The sequence below is a fragment of the Lepidochelys olivacea genome, assembly GCF_965140295.1.
Source record: "Lepidochelys olivacea isolate rLepOli2 genome assembly, chromosome: 20".
Lineage (NCBI taxonomy): Eukaryota > Metazoa > Chordata > Testudines > Cheloniidae > Lepidochelys > Lepidochelys olivacea.
Window position 1 is genome coordinate 20,481,214 of NC_140430.1, and position 10,072 is coordinate 20,491,285.

Here is a 10,072-nt window from a genome sequence, read left to right on the forward strand (position 1 = left end):
TCCTGATGGCTAGCCAGCCACTGACTAGATTTTCTTCCCAGTAAGATTTTTCTTCTTGCTCCATTAAGAAGGATGCACATTTTAGTACATTATGGATTCTTTTCCACTCTAAAGATGCCTTTCATTAGGATCCTGCTCAAAGAACAGTTATCAAGCAATGCAAAGGCATGCAACGTTAGTGTTTAAGCCTTAGGATTCTTAAAGCTTACAATATTCCCATTCAGAACAAAAGCAAAGCAATATTAAATAGCCTACCTACAATGTTACTTAAACCTTTGTTGGATATAGTTTATTTTTTTTGTGTACACGTAAACACACTTAAGTTGTTAAGTCCTTCGAAGCAGAAACTGCATTTGTCAGCTGCACCTATTTTCACTGTCATGCGGAATTAAGAAGTTGAACAACGTTGATAGCTCTATCTCTCGCACTGCACAGAGCGGCCAGACTACAGTCAGACTTACTTGTTTAAAAGTTACTTCTTTAAAATGACTAGTATCCAGTGATAAACAAAAACTGATTCCAAACAAAAGCCAGAAAGTCAAAGTCCATCAGTTATCATAGTTTTTGTTAATCTATGTAGATAGGTATTTGTAGATGGGTTTCTGGTATTTGTATCTAGACTATTGTCTTTCCACTCATGTCTCTCTCTAGTCCTCAGAAATCTTACCAATTTCTGACATGTCATTGCACATTTTCCTCTTCCCTTTCCTTAAAAACAAAAACCAAAAAAATCCACACACCACAAAAAACAAATGCACACAACCTCTCTCCCGCCCCACCAAATAGCTAGTGGAAAACAAAGAACAATTAAATATCTTATTTTGACAAAAAAGGGAGGACACTACCCAATTATCTACAAAAGACTGAGCCCTAATTCACTGCACAAGATTCATAGCTTGCAATGGCTGACCTACAAACCTGCAGTTTACAAATGGTCAATGAAATTTATGAAGGGACATATTCTTTATTGGCACAGTTGTAAGTTATGTATTTCATTCTCTTGCTGTCAATAGATAATGTGATCTGCCGGTTGCACCACACTAGGATTTCAAATGCTTTCAAGGACAAAATAGTGCTTTGAGAAAATGCACTGAAATGAAATGATGATACCGTACTTCAAGGAATATGAATGCGATTTAAGTGCTCTAGCTAGAAAGGAAGTCTGCTCTTAGAACCAACAAAGGAATCCAAAAAACCTGAAATGACACTACAGCCCCATTTTTCTAACGGGACACCCAGTTCAGTTCACTACAGATCTGAAAATGCGGCAACACTAAGATTCTTTCTCCCCTGCGTTATAGGCTCCTTAAATATATTTCTAAGGTGACTGAAATTGAAAGATACTCCACTTTCTAATGTCAGCTAAGTGATATTTCAATAAACCATGATTAAAACTCACCTCTGTAGCACATAAAATATCAATATCGGAACAGAGATGAACAAGTCAGCAGCCCAGAACTTACCTGTGGACATTGAGGTCTCTGATATCTCACAGCCCAGAGTCCATGTGGTGATGATGGAGGGATTGAGGTCTCAGGATTACCAGTTTTTAATCCAGTGCTGTAGAAGAAACTGGTCATTACTATTCTGTCTTAAACATGTGTTTATCCAATAAATAGATCTGCTTTGTCAAGATGTAAAATGACTGGCTCAGCTCCTTTCAGACTTTCTAATGCTGAAAGAACTGCTGCATCTCACTCAAACAAGTTTTGCTGGTGGAGAGCCAAACACTTAAGTGTGCTACTGAATGTTAATACAATTTGTGCTGTGTTCCTCCAAATGGGAAACTAACAATTGCTGCACTTAATAGATTTTAAACTTATTTGCCTTTCCATTAAAATACAGAAAAAATTCTAAGGGAAATGACCATTTCTAGGTATCATGAGATTTTTGTCACCTTATTTACCCTTTTGCATTCTGTGGTTGAGAATATAAAACTGTTTCCTTGTCCTCCCCAATCTGTCTATATCTGTCTTATATTCAGATTCTGAGCTCTTTGGGGCTGATTACGTTTTTGTTTATATCTGTACAGCTCCTAGCACAATGGGGTCTTGATCCATTACTGGAGCACCTCCACAATACAAATACACATCTACCCCAATATAATACGATCCAATAGAACACGAATTCAGATATAACACAGTAAAGCAGCGCTCTGGGGGACGGAGCTGCGCACTCCGGTGGATCAGCGCGTCAGTGTGTCTGGCTCCGACACGCTGCTCTGAGCGGGGTGTTAAGGGTGCCGGGCCGGGGCCGAGCAGTTGGATAAGGGGCAGAGGGTCTCGGGGGGGGCAGTCAGGGGACGGGGTTGTTGGATGGTTCGGAGGTTCTGTGGGCGGCGCGGTCAGGGAACAGGGGCATTAGATGTGGGAGTCCTGGGAGTCCCACACCCTGTCAGGGAACAGGGGGCGTTGGATGGGTCAGGGGGCAGAAAGTGACTATTAATAATGGAAATGCTCGAGGTCAAAGCAAGTTAGATATAAACACGGTTTCACCTATAACACGGTAAGATTTTTTGACTCCCGAGGACCGTGTTATAGCAGGATAGAGGTGCAATAAACAGTCATTCCACGCAAAACACTGACCACATCATTCCCCCCTTTGGCTGCACCTGTACGAGGAGAAAAAGTACATTTTTAAACCCATGTTGTAATCCTAGCATTGACAGGGCAGTTATAGTTTTAACCTGTTAGCTGGTTGAGATAAACCCTAACAGGGAGCTTAGGACGCAGTGCGGCTAGTGGACAGAGAACTGGACTTAAACTTGGACTAAGGAGACCTGAGTTCTAGTCCCGGCTTGCCAATGTCCTGCTGGGTGACCTTGAACAAGTTACTCCCCACAGTACGCGTCAGTTTCACAATCTGTGAAATGGGGACAATTATACTGACCTCCTTGGTAAAGCACTTTGAGATCTACTGATGAAAAGCACCAGTTATTATTAGTGAAGACATCTAACCTCCAAGGCCTGTTACAACTCCGCCCCTCTCTACTTATCCACTCTTATCACAACCCACACCTTATAGTGATGCCAGCCTCAATTACCACTTGTTCACTCCTCCCACAAACACCTTTTTGCTTTCTTCTATGCTGTCCCTTATGCATGGGTCATCATCACTGCTCTGGTTTATGTGCTCTCCTGCTTCAATCTACTACAAAAAGATACTTGCACTGCACACTCTTCAGGGCATGGACTGTCTTTTTGTTGTGTGTTTGTAAAGTACACTTTGTAAGGACAATGTTAAATATTTGTTCAGTGTGATCCATTGGTTTGTTCTGACCCTGATTGGAGGTCCCAGGTGCTATTCTAACATAATGAGGTGCAGCTGAGTAAACTCAACATTTATTGAAATGATTACAAAAAATCCATATATTCCATTTAAAACATTTATAGGTGATTGTTTCCCACTCCCCTAACCCTTCACAGAATAGTCATCTTTTCAGATAGGCAGGGATGATGGACAATTCTGTATTTGTACATAGCCTAGCACAGCTGAGATAGCCTGACCTAGACTAAAACCCTGAGTGCTAATGTATTATAATAAAATATTAATTGCCTCAAGAATCAAAACTAGTGATCTTTGTGTGAACATGTTTGTTAAAGCGGCAGGGATCTCACACTTCTCTCCACCCCAAAATATCTTATTTGTTTCATAGCCATAATTTCAATCGAAACAAAAATTAATATAGGACCCTAGAGAACTGTTACTACCCTCTTGATCACAGAAAAAAGTTATACTTAATTTTATTCATTTGTAATGTTTTTCCTATTGCCAAAGCATTTTGGTGCTTTTTTTAGATTCACATATTATAAGGCCAGAAGGGACTATTGTAATTCACTGATCCTCTCATGGAGCAGTGACTGTTTAAAAGATAGGAAACAAAGGGTAGGAATAAATGATCAATTTTCACAATGGAGAAAAGTAAATAGGGGGGTCTCCCAAGGATCTATACTGGGACCTATGCTGTTCAACATGTCCATAAATGATATAGAAAAGGGGTAAACAGCAAGATGGCAAAATTTTCAGACAATACAAAATTAGAAAAGATAGTTAAAACCAAAGCTGATTGCAAAGAGATACAAAAGGATCTCTCAAAACTGGATGACTGGGCAAAGAAATGGCAGATGAAATTCAATGTTGATAAATGCAAAGTAATGCACATTGAAATACATAATCCCAACTATACATCCAGAAGGATGGGGTCTAAATTAGCTGTTACCACTGAAGAAAGATCTTGGCGTCATTGTGGATAGTTCTCTGAAAACACCCACTCAATGTGCAGCGGCAGCAAAAAAGGCTAATAGAACGTTAGGAATCATTGGGCAAGGGATAGATAATAAAATGGGAAATATCATAATGCCTCTATACAAGTCCATGGTACGTCCCCACCTTGACTACTGTGTGCAGTTCTGGTCATCCCATCTCAAAAAAGACACATTAGAATTGGAAAAGGTGGAGAGAAGGGCAACACAAAATTATTAAGGTATGGAACAGCTTCCATACAAGGAAAGATTAAAAAAAGTCTGGGACTCTTCATTTTAGAAGAGAGACAACTAAGAGGGGAGATAGGACAGCGGTCTGTAACTCTTGACTGGTGTGCAGAAAGTGACTATTTACCTCTTCATAGAGCACAAGAACTAGGAGTTAACCAATTAAATTAATAGTCAGCAGGTTTAAAAACAAACAATAGGAAGTACTTCTTCATAAAATGCACAGTCTACCTGTGGAACTTGTTGCCATGGGATGTTGTGCATACCAAAAGTATACCTGGCTTCAAAAGAGAATTAGCTAAATTCATGGAGGAGGGGTCCAGCAATGGCTATTAGTCAAGATGGTCAGAGATGCAACCCCATGTCCCTAAATTTCCAACTCCAGAAGCTGTGACTGGATGACAGGGGATGGATCACTCAAAATTGCCCCGTTCTGTTCATTCCCTCTGAAGGATCTGGCACTGTCAGAGACAGGATACTGGCTAGATCAGGGATTCTCAAACTGTGGGTCGGGACCCCTCAGGGGGTCGCGAGGTTATTACGGGGGGGGGGTCACAAGGTGTCAGCCTTCACCCCAAATCCAGCTTTGCCTCCAGCATTTATAATGTTGTTAAATATATTTTAAAAGTGCTTTTAATTTACGGGGGGATGTCACACTCAGAGGCTTCCTATGTGAAAGGGGTCACCAGTACAAAACTTTGAGAACCAGTGGGCTAGATGGACCATTGGTCTGACCCAGTACTGCCGTTCTTATGTTCTTAATTATCTAGTTTGAAAGCTTACTTGCTTCAAAAATGTTACTAGTTGGTTAAAAAACTAAGCATTTGCAATTTTAACAGTTATTTGCTAAAGTATCTTTTATAATTTGTGGAGTATCAGTTTTATTTGAGTTTTCTTTAACAGAGAAAATGATAGCAGAATTCTCATTACACAGAAATAAAAGCCTTGGGAAGGTTTAAAACCTTTGAAAACCATTCAGGCATTAAAAATAAAATTAAAAAGCACATTTTCTCTTCTTGAGGTTCATCCCCGAATAACACAAAGGATGGGATTCAAAGGAGTCGGGCACCCAAATCCCCTCAACTGCTTTGAAAATACCAGCTGCAAAGAATAAGGAAACATGCCACAGAAGTCTCACTTGGGGATGACCTCCTTCTTGAACTGTCTGCTGTGATAAGTATGTTCCACTATGCTGAAAACCCAACCTGTCTAGAAAGGTAATCAAATATGCTACACTTAAAAGCCACTCATTTTTATATGATCCTAATGCAACTCATGAATTTTAAAAAACAGCTGCACAAATCCTTTAATTATATCCCCATTTCTGCTTCTCTTTAGATTCTGATCTTTGAAAAAGGAAAATATAAATTATTTTAACAGAAAATTAACAGATTCCCTCAGTTAACTTGCCTATCCCCTTTCATATTTTAATGGCAAGAAGATTAGCAAAGCACAGTCAGTGATCTGAACACGCTATATACCATTTATCTGTCATTACACTGAGGGACCAAAGCAAAGATGAATGCAAAACATATGAAGACATACATCCAGTCTACCAGTAAAAAACCTGAAGAAATCCTCCCAGCAAATGTCAAATATCTGTCACTCTCCTCCATCTCTGAAGGAGACATGCAGAAAATTGGGTTGTACTTTAAAATAAAGATATTGCATCTAATATCTGAACATTAAAACAATTATGCAGAAGAGAAATTCAGATACTTAGAGTAATTTCTCTCTCAAAGATGGGAATGAGGAAAAAACATTTGTAAAAATATCTAACATTTAGAACGAGGTATTATTTAATATATAGTTAAATGTCTCAGACTTTAACGCAGGCTAATATTTGTGTCAAGTTTATACACATCAAAACCTGCAGTATCTTAAAAAATGTAGGGCATTTTGTGAATGTTGAATTAAAAAGACTTTTTATATGAATGATCCTCAGAAACACACACCACAAAAATAGGTGTATTAGCCAATATATATGACAGTTATTAAAAACCTGCTACAAATGTTACAAAATACAACAAAGAGCCTCTGCCTTAAAACAATTAGACTACATTGTTAACTGTTGTGTGACCAACAAAGGCGACACAAATTTGTCCCAAAAACAGGTGATGAAGGAGAACAGTTAAAACCCACCATTAAAATATTGGGGCATCAGTAAATATTGCTTTTATTTCCAATTGATTTCCAAGTGGAAGTTGTGCTACATATTGAAACCATTCATATTTAAATGTGCTTTGTGTGTATCAGAAAGCCATGTGGGTGTGGGGGCAGGGGGGAAGGAGAATGCGGGGGGCAGAGGGGGTGGTTATTAATGGGCTTTGTGAGCAGATCCTCTTTAAATCGCCCCCACCCTCAAATTCATGTAAATGAGCTGATTAGAACTGGGGCAATTCTTTTTCACCCCTTCCCCCAACACATCTGACAATGGGCTTTGCCGGTGGAGTTGCCTGTGGTTATGTGCCTATTTGGTGCAGCTGCTGCTGCTAATGGTGCACCTTTCAACCTCCTCCCCCAACACATGAGAACAGGGGTGTCTCTCCAGGAAATGGGAGCATGGGCAATGGGATTCAGCTAGGGGAGAGGATTTCTAGCCCTTCCTGCAAGCACAAGTGACTGGGCTTGATTCTGTGGATCTGCCCCAGGCAGATGGAAAATTGGAACCCTCCCCACAATATATATATGAATGGAAAGCATGCACATGTGTAGGAGGTCCAGCCTGGAGGTTGTAGGCCTGAGGAATCTAAGGCCACACTCCTCACATCACCCAAGGAAGGAGAAGGGGGGGGTGGGAAATAGCTCTTGAGGGCAGAACAGCAAGCCAGAGGGCTAGAGGGAAGAGATGGGGAAATGCAGTTCCTCAGGGCTGGGCAGATGATGGTAGTGAGGACAGGATCCCTAAAATGAGGTGAGGAAATGTCCCTTGGCAGGAGGAAGGATGCTAAAATAGAGGCAGTACCCCAAGGGGAGTGGGAGGATGCTGATGGGTGAAACTGGTTCACACAGGGTAGGAGATATTATGGGGGGCAGTAACCTTGGGGTAGATTGGATGGGGTAACAGACACGGATGGTGGGGAAGTACCCCAGCCTAAAGAGCGAGACACTAAGGAGCAGGGAAATTTCTGGGTGGAGGGGGATGCTAATGAGGTAGAGGCACAGTGTCACCGGGAGAAAGGATGAAGGAAAGAGGCTGACTGGAGGAGGGGGCACAGCCCCTGGGTGGGGCAGTATCGGGGAGAGGATTCGTGAATGGAGGTGGCAGGAGGGGTCGATGCTAATAGACAGCATGCTTGAGGAGGGGCCGAACGCCAGAATGAACGGAAATGCTAATGGAGGCAGTGCACCAGAGATGGGGTGCTGATAGGGAGAGAAGAGATGCTAGCAGAGTACAGTGCACTGAGGATGGGGTGCTAATGGGGGAGAACTGATAGTAACAACAGGGAGTGTAACTGGTATGTGGGTGCTAATGGGGGCAGGAACAATGCTACTGGGGGGGCAGTGCCCCAGGGATAGTGGTGCTCACAGGGGGGAGGAACAATACCAGCGGGGGGGGGCAGTGCCCCAGGGGTGGGGATGCTGATGGGGGAAGAGGGAACTGTACCACAGACAGGGTGTTAACAGGGTGAGGGGCAATGGATGGGGGAAGGGAGGATGCTCGTGGTGGGGGGCAGTGCCCCAGGGATGGGGGTGCTGATGGCACAAATGTACCAAGGAATGGGGGATAATGGGGACAGTGCCCCAGTGATGGGGGAAGGGAGGGAGCTAATAGGGGGCAGTGCCAAGTGTACCAGGGATGCGGGTGTCAATGGGGGGGAAGGGGCTAATGAGGACAGTGTCCCAGGGATGGGAGGATGCTAGCGGGGGGCAGTGCCCAATGGATGGGGGTGTGGGTAAGCGGAAGTATACCAGGGATGGGGGTGTCAATGGGGGGACGGCCCCAGGGACGGGGGAATGGAGGATGCTAGTGGGAGGGCCGTGCCCCAGGGATGGGGGTGCTGGTAAGGGCGGGAAAGGGAAGTGTACCAAGGATGGGGGGAAGGGGTGTCAATGGGGGGAGGGCCCCAGGGATGGGGGAAGGGAGGATGCTAGCGGGGGGGCCATGCCCATGGATGGGGGTGCTGGTAAGCGGGGGGGAAATGTACCAGGGATCGGGGTGTCAATGGGGGGAGGGGGTGTCAATGGGGGCAGGGCCTCAAGGACGGGGGAAGGGAGGATGCTGGGGGGGGGCCGTGCCCCATGGATGGGGGTGTCAATGGGGGAGGAGCTGTCAATGAGGGGAGGGCCCCAGGGACGGGGGAAGGGAGGATGCTAATAGGGGGGGCCGTGCCCCACGGATGGGGGTGCTGGTAAGGGGGGGGAAGGGGAACTGTACCAGGGATGGGGGTATCAATGGGGGCAGGGCCCCAGGGACGGGGGAAGGGAGGATGCTAATGGGGGGGCCGTGCCCCACGGATGGGGGTGCTGGTAAGGGGGGGGAAGGGGAACTGTACCAGGGATGGGGGTATCAATGGGGGCAGGGCCCCAGGGATGGGGCCCCAGGGACGGGGGAAGGGAGGATGCTGGGGGGGGCCGTGCCCCATGGATGGGGGTGTCAATGGGGGAGGAGCTGTCAATGGGGGGGAGGGCCCCAGGGACGGGGGAAGGGAGGATGCTAATGGGGGGGCCGTGCCCCACGGATGGGGGTGCTGGTAAGGGGGGGAAGGGGAACTGTACCAGGGATGGGGGTATCAATGGGGGCAGGGCCCCAGGGACGGGGGAAGGGAGGATGTTAGCGGGGGGGCCGTGCCCCATGGATGGGGGTGTCAATGGGGGAGGAGCTGTCAATGGGGGGAGGGCCCCAGGGACGGGGGAAGGGAGGATGTTAGCGGGGGGGGGCTGTGCCCTGGGGCTGCTGATGGGAGGGTTGTGGGGGGTGTTATTAATTGCTCCCCTATCCCACACAATAAGCCGGCCGATCTCTCGCAAAGGGAAATCACGGAGGCCTCTTGACCCGCCCGGGCCGCCGTAGCCCCCTCAGCCCCTCGCTCCTCCCCGCCATTTCATTCAATGGGGGAGCCGGCCGGGCCCCCCCCCACGCGGCGCGTCAGGCCTCCCGGACTTACCGTGCCCGTCCCGGGAGGAGCCGCTCGCGGGGTCCATCCCCGCCGGGGAAGCGAGCGGGCGGGCGGGCGGCCCGGGGTCTCTTTCTGGGGGGGACAAAGGAACCGCCGCTGCCGTGTGTGAGGGAGACGTTCGAGCTCCCCCTTGCGCGCGCCCCCGCGGAAGGCAGCACCGCGCGCGCTCCCGGTCCAACTCCACCGCGCGCGCGCTTCGCGGCAGCCTCGGTCACTGGGCGGGCCCTAGCGGGGCTCGCGCACTCAATCACCCGTCCCCGCCCTCTCCCTCTGGGCGCAGCCGCGCCTTCGCGGGCACGTCAGAGTTGCACAGCCAATCAGGGCCATGAGGGTGGTTCGCGCTCCTCCCCTCTTTCAGCCAAGGAGGGTGGAGTCCCAACCGCCCTTATCCAATGGGAAGAAACATGACGCATGCCTCAGCCAACGGGTCGAGACGATCCCGATATAACCCCGCCCACTGCT

The 10,072-nt window shown here is 46.8% G+C and overlaps 1 protein-coding gene across 8 annotated transcripts in view; it reads right to left on the minus strand.

The window, feature by feature from the left end:
* The window catches only part of SMARCA4 (SWI/SNF related BAF chromatin remodeling complex subunit ATPase 4), a 57,504-nt gene extending 47,696 nt beyond the window's left edge, over positions 1-9,808 (minus strand). For 5 of the 8 annotated variants that reach the window (XM_084609821.1, XM_084609820.1, XM_084609819.1 and 2 more), the window contains exons 1-2: positions 9,599-9,807; positions 1,464-1,560 (exon numbers count right to left, since the gene is read on the minus strand). The gene's annotated coding sequence lies outside the window, so the exon portion shown is untranslated. Of the gene's footprint in view, positions 1-1,463; positions 1,561-9,598 lie in introns of all 8 variants that reach the window. The other 3 variants (XM_084609816.1, XM_084609818.1, XM_084609814.1) reach the window with 1 other exon arrangement.
* Between the last annotated feature and the right edge of the window lie 264 nt (positions 9,809-10,072).